The sequence below is a fragment of the Melospiza melodia genome, unplaced genomic scaffold (assembly GCF_035770615.1).
Source record: "Melospiza melodia melodia isolate bMelMel2 unplaced genomic scaffold, bMelMel2.pri scaffold_54, whole genome shotgun sequence".
NCBI lineage: Eukaryota > Metazoa > Chordata > Aves > Passeriformes > Passerellidae > Melospiza > Melospiza melodia.
The window spans coordinates 1088555-1103207 of NW_026948798.1; positions in this window are offsets into that span (position 1 = coordinate 1088555).

Consider the following 14653-nt stretch of genomic DNA (forward strand, 5'->3'; position numbering starts at 1 on the left):
TGATGACAAACCCCTCTGTTGTCACTGAAAACAAAAGAAAGGAGGAAGTTTCTTCCCATTGGAAAGTCCCCGTTTGCCCTGAAGGACTCTGCCTCTTCTTTCTCAGCAGCAGCTCAGCAGCCGGACGCCAAGAAGGACAAGAGAGGGAGAGGTGGTTGATTTGTGTGACAATCTAACAGCCCTTGCAAACAAGAGCTGAGACTGTCAGTAACATCTCTGCAGAGGCAAGTCCTTGCTGAGGATGCAGAGCTGTGTCACTTGTGTTTACTTTGCATCGAGTTAATGGCACGGTGGGTTTTCATGCTGCAGGTGTGGCCCCTGTGACAGCAGCCTGTTCATCCTTCAGGGGGTTTGCACCCACAGGGACAGTGCTGCTCCTGCCAGCACACCACAGTTTGTCCTCATGCCAAAAAGTCCAGGCAGAACTTACCTTGTCGCAGACATTTCTCCACAGAAATCCTTTCTTTCGGATTTCTGTGTCTTCAGGAGGCCAGAGGCCTCCGAAGAGAAGGTAAACAATTATTATCAGCTGCTGTGGAATGCAACAGGGACACCTTGATTGGCTCATTTCCTATGTTTATAATTAAGGGCCAATCACCAGGGCAAGTGAGGGGACTGAGTCCCTGGACACAACTTTGTTTGGGATTCTTTTCTATCCATTCTTAGCTTAGCTAGCAGCTCTGCATTCTATGTAGTATAGTCATAATGTATTATATATCATATCTTAATAAATCAAGCCTTCTGATCAAGAAACAAGATTCATTGTCTCTCTATCACCAGCTGCGCCCACTCAGGTCGCTGTAATATCTGGTGACCCCTCGTGTCAGAGCAAAAATTAATCTGATAAGACCAGAGGAGCAAATTGCTGCACTGGGTAAAATCCTGTATGTGTAGCATTTGATGGCTGCTCTGAAGTGATCAAAAAAGTGGATTCAAGCCAGGAGCTGAAGAACTGAAGATCCTGATATGGACAGAGTTCACAGCCAAGGCTGACCACAACAGAACCACCTTCTTCTGAAAAACCTTCAGGAAACATGGTAGACGAGAGCAGCATACCTGCAGAGCTGGCCAGAGCAAGCTGGACTCTTTCAAAAGGTACTGTTCATTTTTCTATCCCTGAGGGTTCAGCCGCAAGAAAATTATGGCTGTTTATATGGGGGAGATTCCCTTTGAAGTACGTGGTTCATTTTACTCCTTCAGAGGAAAAAATCATGGCCCTCTGGAAATATTGGTGCAGGGAAGACAGTTTCCTTTTGTCAGAAACAGATATCTATGAATTCTTTCGATGGGCAAAGCTTTTTGGGTTCTTTGCTGATGTCTTATATGCTTTAGATGTTTTTGTCTGGGAGTGCATGGACTCCATTATCCAGCGAGTCTACATTGAGGGACGTGTCCTGCCTTCTATCTACCCAGCATTTATAAAGCTTTTCCCAGTCCTGAAACGCAGAGCAGCTTGTTTTCAATGGATCTCTAATTGTTATGGCCGGGCTCCGTTTCCACCGCCTTTGGCAGAAGACCCAGTGGGGGAGGACATTTTTCTTCCCAGCCCCCCCTGCTTCACGGCGCGGGGGGGCGAAACTTCGCAGGGTGAAGAAGTTTTTTTTACTCTTGCTCCGGAGCATGCTCAGATGGAGTGTTCTCCTTCCCCCCCTTCTCTCTCTCTGGGGGGATGGGAGTGGCCGCTCAAGCCAGCGCCGGCCTCTCAGACTCCGCCTTCAGACATGGGGGTGGCACCGGTCTCTGAGGCTTCCTCCAAGGCCCTGCCAGAGCCGTCACTCCAGGAGATCCCGCCCGCGGTTTCACCGGCATCCCCGCCCCTGCCAGCGCCTGTGTCGGAGAAGGTGGAAGAGACAACACCTTCGGCGATTGACCTGTTGCTAAGCAACGGCGACGCTCCGCCGCTTCTCCAGGTTCCGCTGATGCCCGTGCCGTGCCCACCGCCGCTCTCAGAGCCAAGGGACGCAGCAACAGCGTGTTCCCGAGCGTCCCCGCCTGCTCCAGCCGAGACGGTTCCTGTTCAGGATGGGGCTGAAAACGGCGTTGAGCCCGCGGGACCCTCGGAGCAGCTCGCGGCGGATCCCACGCTCAGCGCGGTTCCCTCCCCAGTTCCGGCTCCCTCCCCGCTGCTTCCACCGGACGTCCCAGCAGTTGCCCCGGCGGGGGGTCTCTCCTTCTGTGGAGCGGGGGCTGCCCGCCAGCTGACTGTTGTGGCAGTCCAGCTGCCTGTTTTTAAGATCAGCATTCTCGGCGGTTTGGGGGGTGGTTTTTCGGGGATTGTCCCATGGAGGCCGCCGCCTCTCTTGTGCCCTAGTGGCATGGGGGGGCAGGTGCATCCAGAGAGTTCTGCCTTTGATCCCCAGCCCGGAGGGGATGGGGATGATGCCACGGGGCGGATGAGAGACAAACCCGATGCATTGCCGAGGGAGAGGGCACAATTGGAGGAGACCATAGCTGGTTTGCTGTGGGGAGCAAATGTCTCCAGACCCCAGATGGGATTGCTGGGTAAGGCTTCTATTTCCCTGCTGCTGGCATGCCTCAGTGGTTTTGGGGAAAGGAAGCGTCTCACTACCCGTGCTGCCATTGTGCTTGCAGCAAGGTTCAGGCCTGCGGGAATGCAGAGCCTTCCTTATGAGTTTGGCCTGGGCCGTTGGGCTCAGGAGGTTCCTGGGCCAGGGCCATCATTTGGCCTCTTGATGATTTTAGGAATTGTGGTTTGTCCTACCGGTCCGGGTCCCCCTGTGTGAGCCAGTTTTGGGGTTCCTGGTACAGCATGGGCCAGGGCCCCCAGGGCCTTTCCTTCTCTGGCACTGCTCTGCCCCTGGCTGCTGCTCTTTTGTTTTTCGGTTAAAAAAAAAAAAAAAAAAAAAAAAAAAAGAAAAAAATTTAAAAATTAAATAAAAAAGATTGAAAATACTGGGCAGCAGCTCTGAAGCGCTGAAGCATTGAAGGGCCAGAAAGGACATTCCAAAATTGTTCAAGTTGTTTCAAATCGTTTCAAATTTTATTAAGACTGTCAATGGTTTTTGATAACTATTGATGGAACTCTTTTGCAGAAGTCTGTTTCAGGACCAAAAGGACTCTCAGATATTCCAAGGGAAACAACTTCGGCTCTTGGACTGTTCCTGAAATTCATCTGCATGGACTCAAATTCGCTTTACATTGTATTTTGCATTTTTCTTATATTATAGCATGGTTTTAGTGGTTTGTTAGTTATTGTATATTCTATAGGTGAAGAAACTTCCTGTTCATTCCACATCAGCATTTTTCTTTTATTTTATACAATTTAGAAAGGTGAGATGTCGCAGACATTTCTCCACAGAAATCCTTTCTTTCGGATTTCTGTGTCTTCGGGAGGCCAGAGGCCTCCGAAGAGAAGGTAAACAATTATTATCAGCTGCTGTGGAATGCAACAGGGACACCTTGATTGGCTCATTTCCTATGTTTATAATTAAGGGCCAATCACCAGGGCAAGTGAGGGGACTGAGTCCCTGGACACAACTTTGTTTGGGATTCTTTTCTATCTATTCTTAGCTTAGCTAGCAGCTCTGCAAACCTCTCTCTATATTCTATGTAGTATAGTCATAATGTATTATATATCATATCTTAATAAATCAAGCCTTCTGATCAAGAAACAAGATTCATTGTCTCTCTATCACCAGCTGCGCCCACACAGGCACAGCAACATTACCTCTTAAAGGAACATTTTCCTTTTGCTCTCAAACCAAAGATTTAGATGTAATGGTATAATAGAAAAAAATCTCTTCCCCTGTTGTCTGTTGGGACAGGAGGAAAATCCTATCACATCCAGATAGCAAGGCGCTGATTGCACTTCCACTCTGGAAATGACTTGCAGGAGCAAGTAAATAAAATTCTCTGCTAGAACAGTGAAGTCCTGCCACTCTAAATCAGTGTGGTGCCTGAAGGGTTTTGTAGCAGGGTTGCACCTAAGTTGATGCTCAAGAAGTTTATAAGGTCCAACATAGACCTAAGGTTTGCACAGCAGAGTTTAGGCTGACAGCTAAGGGAGCATAAATTAAATGGTCTTTCCAACCCAGAAGGCTGATGAGAATTGTTGGTATTTGTGCTGTCCTTCCTTGTTTAAAGGATAGCAACATATTTGATTAGATTTTGGAATTGCAGCTAAAAGTCATGGCCAGATTTAGTCACCTAAGTGGTTGTTGTGCATTTCTAATTGTGGAGGTCAATATCAGTGTAACTGCTTCTGGTAATACAAAAAGCTCTTTCAAGACACTTCTTAAGAGAAATGTCTTTTTCCTTTTCACTCTTAACTGCAAAGCCCCTCCAGGATGTACAGCAAACAGGTTATCTAGATTGTCCTTTCTTAATAACAGGAAACTTCCCCTTTAATCAGCCTGAATTGCACAATTCTCATCTGTATGAAGGAATTTCATTTAGTCTCCGCTGTAAAGAAGTGATTTCTATGCAACAGGGCTGATAAAGGGCAGACCCAAATTAACAAGAGGGGTATTTGTAAGAGCTGCCATTACTCATGACACACTTTAAACAACCCATACCACCGAGCCCAAAGCTAATATGGCTCTGTGTTAAACATTTCTGATGGATTACACATCTTTGTGTGAAGATGGAATTAGGATGTAAAGCCAGTATTTTTGCATGTACAAGCATTGTGCAAGAACATTGCATCTTCAAAATGGAAACCAAATATCACATGTACAGGGTAAATGCTGCAATAACATGAATACACTTCTCCCATCAGGTTCACAGGCAGCTTAACCAATTCTGTGCTTGCAGATAATCTGTTCTGGCATCTTTTGGGGCCCTGAACCAGGAAAGTCACACTGAAATACTGTGAGACCATGAAAATTTCTCCAGATCCAAACCAGTCTCCAGGTGACACAAGTGACTGCAGCAACCTCCAACATCGCAGCAAAGACCAGGTTTGCTGTGTTCTCTTTGTCATTGTGGGTTTGTAATTCAGACTCACAGAGGAGCTTGAGTTGGAAGGGGCCTTAAAGACCCTCTAGATCCAACCCCTCTGCCATGGGCAGGGACACCTTCCACTAGACCAGGTAGCTCAGAGCCCCTGCAAGCTTTGGCAAATACCCAAGGACACCTTTTCCTCTGTTTTGCAAGATCAGATTTCCATGCTCACTTTCACAGATGGCTCCAGTCTGACACAGGGCATTGCTGATTGGTCACTCTTATCTCCACAGCCCAGCAGAGATCCTGTTTTGGATGGCTCTCACTGCTCCCAAGGCCCCAGGGACCAGCCACTGCCTCTCCTCCTTCTGCTTTCCCTTCCAGGATCAGAGATTTCCTGCTGCTTCCTCCACATCTGAGACAACTGGAGGAGATGAGGGGCTGAGGATGTGGCTTCTGACAGAGAGTTGATAACACTCAGCTGAGTATTTTATTCTCCTGCCACTATGCTCTCAGGCTGCTGCTGAAATTCCTCCTGCTTGGAAAGGGCTGGTGTGAGCAGCAGGAATTGTTGCTGGCTGGAACTTTTCCAAGAGCCGGACAAAAGAAGCATTTTGTGGAAGGCCACCAGCTGCCCTTGGTCAGCAGCACAAGGTGTGAGGTCCCCTTTGAAGGCCATCCCTGCACAAGGACAGCCTGGCCTTCTCCAGTGCCCAGAGCACCTTCCAGGCTTTTGGGCTGGCCTTGTCCCTCACCCTGGAGAAGCAGGTTGCTGTTGGAACTCTCATATCCACAGTTTCTGGCTGGATTGCCGTGTAGTACCACAGACAGCCCTGGAGATGCCAGTACAGACTCCATCTGCAATGAAAGGGGATTTTGTTCCAGCTTTTCCCTTGGACCAGCGTGCAGCAAGCCCACCTGGGCCTCATTCAGGTCTGTGTGGGCTGGTAGTCAGCTTCTGCTGGGAATTTAAAGCTTTTACCCTACTTTCCACAGCAAATAGTGGAGCAAACCCAGCTGCACCAACCCCCAAATTTCACTCTAAAAACCACAATTTTCATTTTCCTCTATTCAAGCCTTGAAAAAAACAAACTTTACTTGAGTGAGCTGGAGGCACAGTGTCCTCCAAGATCATTCTTGAGTAGGACAACATTGCAGGGGAAGACTGGCAAACCCAGAGTTTACTGGTGCTTAGGAAGCTTTGCAAAACCTTCCCACGTGCGGTGCTCTTGCACCCTCCTGAGCTCCTGGAGCCCTCACTCAGCTCAGGCACAGTTTGGACAGAAGGGGATGGTTCTGTCTGTCACATGTGGGGACAGGAGGAGGGAAGACTTTGCAAACACTGCCACGAGGGCAGGGCTGTTTTCATTGATGGTGCCAAGGTAGTACATCATCTTTGATTAAATGTGAGGTGCTGAAGGGCAAAAATTCTCAGTGATAAGGAGAGAGTGTCTCCACTCACACAGCAAGGTAAGTGAAGGGGAAAGAGCAATCTGTATTTTATGGGAGGTGTTCAGTTTTTAATAAAACCTTTTTGCAGAAGACGTGCCTAGGCAGGGGTGATTCAGAGCATTTTATCAGCCTCACAGAGTAATCTGCTTTGCCACATTTTCTCTCTTTTTTTCATTGTGAATGATTTCTCCTGCCAGGGTTGCTCCTGCTTGGAGTTCTACTCTCAGTGGAGCCCCGGAGTTTTCTCAGCTGCCTCTGCAGCGAGTTCTGAGCCAATGTGGGGCTCTGCTGCCAGCCCAAATCTGCCCTTCCCCTGCCCAGCCTGAGTGCAGGTGGGGCATGTGCTGGGCATGGCAGGAGATTTGCACGGCCAGAATCCTCCAGTATTTACATCTGCCCATGGCTTTGGGTAGCACAAATCAGAGAACACCCATCGCAGCTGACAAACGGCATTTCTTGCAGATTGCTACACTAGCACTGCTGATCCACAAATACACGAGAATCAATTTCAGTTGCAAAATGTCATTTATTACAAAGTGCTACACCCAAACTGACAATGCAGAACTATACAAATCTCAATTTAGGTTAAAAACAGGAATTTATTATATTATTACAACCTGTCTATGTAATAATATATAAATACCAACTTCAGTTAATTTATTGCCAACCTCCACAACAATTCACTATACACAAATATCAATAAGGTGTTTAACAACTTAATTTATTACCTATTACTACAAGGATTAGGCCCATCTAGGAATACAAAAATATCTCCATAGATATGTGAATAGAATTATATCTAGAAACAGATAAATATACATATAAAAATAGACATATACCTATACAAATACCAATATTCCTATTTTAAAAGCCATATAACAAAAATTATATCAAAAGAGATACCTACACAAGTTTACTCACAGGAAATAGAAATTAACACAGATATAACAATATCCATGTATACACAGATAAATTTATAAACATATATGTAATTTCAAAACAAATATATATACATAGTATACATTCATAACAAAATAAATATACATAAATATAAGAATATACACATGGAAATAAACACATACAAATAGCAAGCCACATATGGAAATACACATGTAATAATCCCTGTCTACATTCAAGTCCGTGTATCTGTAAACAGAACATCAGGCAGAGGGATCCCAGCTGCCCCATCTTCAAAGCCTCTCGCTCGGTCTCCTCCTCCCGTGCAGAGCAGCTCTCCTGGACAGTGACAGCAGATGGGACATCTGGCAAGCAAAGGGAACACTGAGTGAGTATGGGGACGTTTCCCTTGGCTGCAGCTGCGCTTCCATCAGGGCAGAGGAAATGTCAGAGCCTCCCCAGGGGGTCAGAAAGAGAAAGCAGCCAGGCGGGCCGGGCTGTGGTGAGCGCAGCCGCGGCGGGACTGTCCCGCAGCCCCGGCAGCCCGGCAGAGCCGGCACAGCTCCCGGGCCCTGCGGCACAGCTGCCTTGCCCAAGGACAGCCCCTGTGCCAGCCGGGGCAGCTGCGCTGAGCAGCCCCAGCACGGGCAGGGCCCGCTCCTGCCCCACCGGGCAGTGCCCACGGCCACAGCCCACGGCAGCCTCAGCCCCACCTGCCTCCCCGGGCCTGTGGCCTCAGCCGGGCTCTCTCCAGGCTGGCAGCAGCAGGGCCCCGTTCACTGCTCTCGCTGCTGGCCTTCAGCTCCTCCCTGCTGGCTCCCGTCAGTCTCCAGCTGTCCTCAAGGTCTTCATGGCAGCTGTGGCAAAAGCAGAGCCTCTGGAATTGCTTCCAAGACCTGGCAGAGCTGCAGCCCTGGAGCCCTCTGTGCTCCCTGCTGGCCCCCTCCATCCCCTCAGCCCCGCCATGCTCTCGGTGAAGCCCCAGCCACCTTCAGTTTCTTCAGCCCCTCACAGTCCTCTCACGCCCCTCAGTCCCTTCTGAGCCATCCCGTCCCCTGAGACCTGCCACCCTGCCAGCCTGTGCCACTTCCCTGTCACCTCAGTGCCACCAAGGCCCTCAGCTGCCCCACAGCCCTCAGCCCCAGCAGCAGCTCAGGGTCACTGTCCCTTCAGCGCCACGGCCCCCTCAGCCCCCTCAGTCTCACCGTCCTTCAGCAGCTCCTCAGGGACAGTGCCTGGGGCCAGTGGCAGCTCCCACTGCTCCAGGGACAGCCAGGGCTGGAAGTGCTGCTCCGCCCGGCCCGGCCGCCAGCTCGGACCCAGCACAGGGACAGGGGACACAGGGGGCACCGGGGGAAAAGCAAGAGGTGAAAAAGGCAGCTGAGGGGGGAAAGAGCTACAAATGCAGCCTAGGCTTGCACAAACAGCAATCCTTCCATCAATGTCTCCAACTAACCATTCCTATTCCTCTTACTATATACTATACACACTTATAAATCCAACTTCATACGTATATATATTTTTTACTCTACACATATAAAAATCTAACTCTGAAAATCTATAAATGTAAATATATAATAAAATATAATTATATCCCATCTATAACTATATACACATCAATATATGCCCATATAAATAGAACACTATCATCTATAAATGGAATTATAACCACTAATAAATAGAACCACAGAAATTTATAAACATATCTACAAACAGAGGAGCTCTACCTGCCCGATGGTCACAGGCTCTCCCCTGTCTCTTCCTGCCATGCAGGGCAGCCCTCCTGGAGATGTTGGTCAGATGGCATCTGGGAAGCAAAGGGAATGCTGAGTCAATATTGGCCCTGTCCTTCTACCAGGGGCTGTCAAAGATGACCTGACAGGCAGACTCTCACTTGGCAATTCGAAGCAATCTGCCCTTAAAAGAACAGGGACCATTCCAAGTGTTCAAAAGTGTGTTTCAAAACACTGAAGTATCTTGATAAAGTCTCAGCCCCTGCAGTGCAAAGGACACCCAGGAGAGCTTGAAACACAGACAGTCCCAGCTGCCACAAGGAAGCCCAGCCTTGTTCTTTCTCTGAGCTGACAGAGACACCTCAGTCCTCACTGAAATGGCTGAAGCTGAAGGTGCTGGGAGCTGAGTCATGAACCAGCTCCATTACCTGCCATCTACAAACTGCCCTCTGCAGTGAGCAGCAGCTGCTCCAACTTGATCATCAGCTCTGGCAGGAAGGGCTGGGAGGGACAGAGCTCCCTACGAGGTCTGCAGGCTGCACCAGCTTGGCTAAGGGATGAATGCAAAGTGCTCCCTCTCTCCTCTTAGGCCTCCCTAATCAGGGGTCATTCAAGCTTTTCCTTCTGATACTGGAGTTACCGTGAGTTTTCAATTGGTTGGCCTCTGATGTTGTGCTCCTTGTTTTTCGTGTGGGTCAGGACCAATACCAGCAGACTGGTACTACATTTAGTCAGTGATTTGGACTTCTACCCTGACTTTTTGCTCTTTTTTTCCCCTGTTCTTTCAAGAGTTGCTCAGCCTAGCCTCCCCTGGCACCTTGCAGTAAATTTATCCACCAACTTCAGCACAAAACTGGGACATCCGTCTTGGTGACACAACTCCCACAAGGTCAGGTGTTATTCCCTGCTCTCTGCCCCAGCAGAGGACTCTGTGTCAGAGCCTCTGGAGAAGTGTGGAGGGCAGGGCTCAGGCAGGTTGTGCCCGTTCAGGATTTGAACTAAAGGCACCAGGAAGCACCAACCCTGCTCAGGGCAGCCATCTCACAGCTCTCTAAACCAGTGGGGGCTCTGTCCTTACCAGGCTCCTCGGGCTCCTGGGAACTGTTCCTGCAGCTCTCGGTGCCAGATGAAGCTTCCTCTGCTGCAGCTCTGTTCACAGGCTCCCCTCCTGGAGAATCAGGGGCAGCACCAACATTGCCCTGAGCAGAAAAACAGAAAGAAAGGAACCCAAAGATCACTCACTATTTTGCTGGAATCATATCAGGGATACAATAACTGTCCTTCTCCACTCCCAAAGGACATGGAACACAGAGGAGGGAACACTGCCCCCACGGTTCACATGACAAGCCTTTTAAACTCAGGATTCAGGGGGCCAAGGCAAAACTGAAGCTCTTACAAAATGACCTTTGAGACAAAACATGAACACAGAAAACCAGAAGACACTAAGTGAGGGGACGTGCCCCCACACTCTGACCCTGCCTTATCCCAGAGCTGTGAGAAATCAGCCAGCACAAAGCCAGGGGCTCTCCTTGCTGCCAGCACGGCTGCCAGCCCTGCCCAGGGCTGTGTGCTGCAAACCCACAGGCAAAGCACACATTTCTGCGTGGCAGTCTCAGCACCCCCAGCCAAGCGCTCACACAACCCATCACAAGGTGCTGCTTCTCCGAGCCCTCTGCTGCTGCCCCGCGTGTGTCGTCCAGGCAAACATTGATGCACCCAGGCTATTTCCAGGATCACATTTGTGAGCAGTGGCAAAAATCTGTAAATCGTTAGGGTAGGGAAAAAAACCAACCCAAAAGACAGGAAAAGCCAGACAACCAAGTAGTGCTTCTATTCCACTGAGGAAGCAAATGTCCACAATGAAGCAAATTACCTTTGGACACAAAGATATTCTCACTATGACCAGTTCCAGAATATTCATCTCTTCTGCCATAGCCCGTCAATCAGAACCCTAAAGATTCTAAAGATGGTTCCAAGCCTGCAATGTTTCCCTTTATTATGGAATAAAATGCTTCTCTAAACTGCTTATGTGTGACTTTACAGAAGACAAAAGTCATGCCACTTGAGAATAAGGTATTGGTAAATCCAAAAAATCCCACTCCCCCCCTTGAGTCATAACCACAAATGTACTGCAGGCAATGGGTCAGAAAGAGAGACATTCTTTGGCCAACATGTGTAATAATCTGCAAAAGGACAGAGAGCTGCAGCTGCAGCCCAGCCCCAGTCACAGCTCTGGGAGCACCTACACGCACGGCAGGGCTCACACAGCCACAGCAGCTGCAGCCCAGCCCTTGCTTTGCCAGTGTGACACTCTGGGTCCCCATGGAACCATGGAGGCCATTGTGACACTGCAGGGCCTTGTTGAACCGACGGGCCGTTGTGACACTACGGAACCAAGGAGACCCTTGTGAGACCCTGGGGCCCAATGGAACCAAGGGGCCATTGTGACACTGCAGGGACTGGTGGAACTAAGGTGTGGTGGGTTCAGTGCTGGCTAAATGCCAGTGCACCCACTAGAATATAATATACTCATTTTCTATTGTGAGATAGGATTAGCAAGAAAGCAAAGCAGGCTTAAGACTTTAAAAGGGTATAAAGAAAACTTTATTAACAGTAACTTAATAAAAAATTAATAAGAATCAGAATAAAACTTTTAGAACACTTCTCCCTCCTACAACCTTTTCCACTCACAAAGCACAGAAAAAATTCAGTCAGTTTATCACCTCTAGAATAGGTTTTGTTCAGTTCACTTAGGGAGTGGAGTTCCTCTTGTCATTTTATGGAGACTTCTCCACAAGAATACAGTTCTCTCGTGGCTTTTAATTCCCATGAGCAGCAGCTGCCCAGGAATCAACAATTGTGAAGTTCCTCTCATCTTTTCACAGCCTTCCCACAGCTGTGTTTATGGGCTATGTCAACTTATGGGGTATTAATTTAAGGTAGAGTTGTTCAAGAGCAAAGATTCTCTTTATCTGTCTCTGAGATCATCTTCATATTTGGGAACAGAGGCCTTTCTCTACTTTCCCTGGGGCCAAAGGGTCTTCATCACTCTTCTCTCCCTCTGTTCAAACTTCTCATGGGATCACAGCTTGCTTTGGTATAAATACCTTCACTCATATCTACAATTTGAACACTTCATCCCCGCATATTTTCAATGAGTTACAGGGAAAAAAAGTCCGATGTATCAATTATATTTTCTCCATAGCCTTACAAGAGGATTTCAGCCTAGAACTGAGGCATCTCCTCATCCTTCCCATCTGGGACTTGACTTCATCTAACTGACCTTCATGTCTTATGTTGTTCTCTACATGTCTTCATGTCTTTACTCTGTCCTTTTCTCTCACCCGAGGCAGGACTGCAGGTCTGTAAGCCTTATCTATGCACTGAAAGAGTTAATATCTCACCTGGGGCCTGCAGATGCTCATGTGATTCCTGACGTGTGGCAGCCAAAGCAATCGCGGTGATGGATTTTTCAGTCTGCCCTGGGGGCTGTGTCAGGATCAGCCCCATGGCCGGGCTCTGGCCCCTGCTGCATTCAGTTCCAGGCACAGGGCCACTCTCTGTGTGGGCTACAACGCTGCCTCTGGCCTCAGCCACATGGTCTCGTGCAGCGGCCACACTGGGGGGAAATGGCTGAGATCTCAGCTGGAACACGCCATGGACTGATGGCCTCCCCTGCCCTGCCTGGCAGCTGCTGGTGCCCGGCTCTGCTGGGACAGGGCTGGGCAGGGTCCCTGAGAAGGGGCCCGGCCTTGTGGCAGTGCCCATCCAGCCTGGCCCAGCTGAGACAGGAGCCAGGCCAGCCTTGTTACCTGTTCCCAAGCTGGAAGGAAGGGAGCTTTTCCCAGGGTTAGTTTGTTTTTAACATGCATGTTCATAGAGGCATGTTCAGCTTTCTAGTGGTTTAACAAGGTGTCAGTATTCAAAACTAGTCACTGATTGCTTTTATTAGGCACAGAGGAAGCTCTCAGCAGCTCTTCTCAGAATTATCATTTCTGTGGGTGTCTTCTTCCCTCCTCACCACGTCAATTAATTCAAAACCAGCACATATAGGAAAAATTGTGACATTCCAGTGCCCCATGGAACCAAGGGTCCCTTGTGACACTGCAGGATCTTGTGTAAGCAGGGGTCCATTGTGACACTGCGCCACCAGGGAATCCATTGGGGCACTCTGGGGCCTCATGGGACCAAGGAACCACTGTGACACTGTGTGGCCTTGTGGAACCATGGAGGCCATTGTGACACTGCAGGACCTTGTGCAATGATGGGGCCATTGTGACACTGCAGAGCCTCATGGAACCAAGGGGCCAGTGTTGGTCTGCAGGGACTCATGGAATGAAGGAAACATGTTTGACACCGTGGTGCTCCTTGCGACCAAGAGGCCATTGTGACACTGTGGAACCAAGGACAGCATTGCTGCACTGTGAGACCTCAGGGAATAAAGGATCCATTGTGACACCGTAGAAGGAACCCAAGGATCTGAGGGACTTTGTGACACCAAGAGGTCCTGTAGAACAAAGAGGCCATGTTGACACTGAGGGGCCTCATGGAATCATGGAGACCATTGTGACACTTTATGGCCTCATGGAACTGTGGTGACCAAGTTAGCTTGGAGTGTGGATCTGCTGGAGGGTAGGAGGGCTCTGCAGAGGGACCCGGACAGGCTCAATACAGGGGCCAAATCCAACAATGTAAGAATAAACAAGACCAAGTCATGGGTCCTGCACATTGGCCACAACAACCCCTGCAGGGCTGAAGGCTGGGGACAGAGTGGCTGGACAGTGGCCAGGCAGAAAAGGACCTGGGGGATCAGCCCCTGCTCTGCTGCTTCTTCCTTTCTCCCCCAGGATCCTTGCAGAGCCCCAGCCATGCTGTTTGCCCCCAGCGTGCCCACGGCCAGCCTGGGGCTGCTCACGGGGCTTTTCTGTGCTGAGCTTTAGCCTGGGTGTGTTCTTGAGAGCCTGGGCAAGGAGCCTGGAGCCCCCAGGCCCTGGCCTGAGGTGTCAGCGCTGCCCAGCAGTGCCCATGGCCTGTCCCTGCTGCAGCCCCGGCACTGCCACCCCCAGGACTTTGCCCAGCTCCAAGAGCACTCAGGCCCTGCAGCAACACCTGGGCCACCAGGGCAGCGGGGCAGGGCCACAGCAGCAGCACTGGCAACACCAAGTGCTGCTGCTGCTGGGCACAGCTGCTGGGCCAGCCCTTATCTGCCCCCAGCTCTGCACACAGACATTGCTGCGGCAGCTCCAGAGAAGGCAACAGAAGGGGGATCTGCTGTGAAAAGTCTGCTGGGAAGGCCTTAAGGCATTTAAACCCACCAAGAGCACAGCTCCTTATTGATACAATCTGTGGGTTTCAGTGAAAGTGTGGCGGAATAAAACGAGATATGGCAGGATCGTTGGCTTTCATTTAGGGACAATATTAAGAAAGTAAAACAATGAAAAAGAACCTCCAAAATGAAACCAAAAAGAAGTACCAAAGATAATTTTTATTACAAATGATTTTCAGAAACTGCCCAGCAGTTTAATGTTTCTTAAATAGTCCATTCATCTGTGTCCACACTGCAGCCTTGAGCTTCTGGTTCCTCAGGCTGTAGATGACAGGGTTCAGGGCTGGAGGCACCACTGAGTACAGAACTGACAGGGCTGACAGGGCCAGATCCAGGGATGGGG